Source organism: Etheostoma spectabile, chromosome 4 (assembly GCF_008692095.1).
Source record: "Etheostoma spectabile isolate EspeVRDwgs_2016 chromosome 4, UIUC_Espe_1.0, whole genome shotgun sequence".
Classification (NCBI taxonomy): Eukaryota; Metazoa; Chordata; class Actinopteri; order Perciformes; family Percidae; genus Etheostoma; species Etheostoma spectabile.
Window position 1 is genome coordinate 4,839,933 of NC_045736.1, and position 2,342 is coordinate 4,842,274.

At 40.6% G+C, this 2,342-nt stretch overlaps 1 protein-coding gene and 1 long non-coding RNA gene across 4 annotated transcripts in view; one reads left to right on the plus strand and one right to left on the minus strand.

The window, feature by feature from the left end:
- LOC116687475 (receptor-type tyrosine-protein phosphatase gamma) overlaps positions 1-2,342 on the minus strand; it is a 571,464-nt gene that overhangs the window by 496,312 nt on the left and 72,810 nt on the right. The window lies entirely within an intron of this gene.
- LOC116687519 (uncharacterized) overlaps positions 1-2,342 on the plus strand; it is a 19,689-nt gene that overhangs the window by 3,659 nt on the left and 13,688 nt on the right. The window lies entirely within an intron of this gene.

Consider the following 2,342-nt stretch of genomic DNA (forward strand, 5'->3'; position numbering starts at 1 on the left):
CATACATACATACATACATACATACATACATACATACATACGTACATACATACGTACATAAATGCATGCATACATGCATGATGTAATAGAAATAGAAATAAAAATAAAATGTTTTTCCAGTTACACGGTTACAAGTAGTTCAGCTTAAACAGATGCACTGTTGTACTTTTTATCCAGGCCATTTATTTCTACCAAAAATTCCTTGCGTTGTTCAGTGAGGTAGGCTGCATTACTGGTTTAAGGGACTGTCACATTTGACTTCCATCCGGTAGATATTCCACCCGTCCCCCATCCACTTCAATTTAAGCCCCAACAACTAACAAGTCAAAGCATGTTTTAACGTGCTGTGTTAGCTGAACTTACAGCTGCAAGAGAATGATTGCAACCCGTTGGAAACCGCCTCACGTCCTGTGTATGCACATGTGGACCCTTTCCTATTTGGATGTGATCTATATGGAACTCTCCAACTCTGGACACTTGGCAAAACATAGCTGAATCTGTGACGTTCGGGCTAAGAGTAAAGTATTCGTCTTCATTGTTCTGAAGACCGCTGTAAGTTGTTTGTCAGTCTCATTTCAACAGTAAATTATATGGTTTATTCCTGAACTGTTTCCGCCTGTCCACCTGTCCCCTGAGATCGGAGTGAATGTTTGTGTGAGGTTTCCATTCACTTTCCTACAGTCACTGAGTATGTTTACATGCACACCAATATTCCACTATTATACCAAATATGACAATATTCTGAATTTCATACAGGTCATGTAAACAGCATATTCCAGTTGGATATTCTTAATACGGTCTTTTTCCAAAAATAGCATTTACTGATTAAGACATGTGGAATATTCTGGTATTATTCAGGTTACAGAGGCATTCTTTGGACATGTATACATCACATTGGGAATATGCGTCTTAGTCAGGTTTTTACTGCAGTTTGGGTCGGTTCACGGCCTCTTGACTGTTTACAGCTTATGATCAGCTCTGTGCGTTACCTTGGTTACTGTACACAAACCAACCAGCCCACAGTTTAAGGCTGCAGACGTGATAAGAAGGAGAAACAGCTACTTTCAGCATTATCAAAGACTTGATAGCAACAGGTTTTTGGATATGTGCACACATCGCTATGCCAACCTTTTCAAGAAGCTGGTTGAAGGAATGAAAGAAGGACGCTGTGTTCACACCCATCAAGACCTCCACTGCTGGAAAACTATGAATAAATCGTATTTTGCATGGCTGCGTGTAAACGGGAATACAGGTGGAATATTCACTTTCATGTAAACATGTAAATCATTTAAACAACCTAGACGGAATATCGTCTTTATCGGAATAAGGACAAAAAGTGGGATATTATGTGCATGTAAACGTTGTCACTGTTGACGTCTTTGCCTAAAGTCAACCAAACACTAACCGTAGAAGCAGCAGATCAGACAACACTCTTATATGTATGGGTTGTTTTTGAAGAAAATTACAAATTCCCTGTTCAATCGAGCATGAAAATATGAAAAAAAAATCCTAACTCGTGGTGGACCCAATAGCTAACTGCGTCAGTTATTGGAGTTTGAAGAAGACAAAAACAGCTAAAAAGTCAAAAAAAAAGCTAGTTTTCAGATTTCTGAAGTGCACCAATCAGGCCAAACATCCCACTTGTACACAGGAAGAACCTTTTGAATCTAAAATACAAAAATTGGCAGCGACATAATTTACGTAATACATTGTTGCTCTCCAAAGGTGAAACCCTTTAGACTCCCAGGCTGCTTTTCTGAGGTCTACCATGACAAAAACAACAATTACTGAACAAAAGACTCCAACCATTTGCATAAAGCTCAATATGTCCACAGACTGTGAAGGAGGCCCAGTATTTTATCAAGCGCTCACCTTGGCTTCATTTGAATACCATTGGGCTCACCTCTATTTTCTATCCTCATTTGGACTCCTGGCATTGTCCAACCCTCGGCTTTATACATATATAAATATAAATGTAGAAATGACTCAAACTTAAACACCTATCAGCTGCCACATCTCAATCGTTCAGTCTGTGGTGCATGGAGTGTGGAGTAGGGAGAATGAGAGCTCATTCCTGATTGGGTCAGACTGACAGGAGGGCCATATTTCACTATAGGTAGAGCCCACACACACACGCACACACTCGCACGCGCACACACACACACACACAAACACACACACACACACACACACGTGCATAACCCGACCTATCTCCCCCTCAAGACTGACTGAGAGATAAAAATGAGGAGATGATGAATTTACTGGAGGAGTGCTTTGTCCCCTGTTCTGTTCCCATCACTGTTGGCTGAACACGGGACAGGATGATAGATGTCCAACACTCC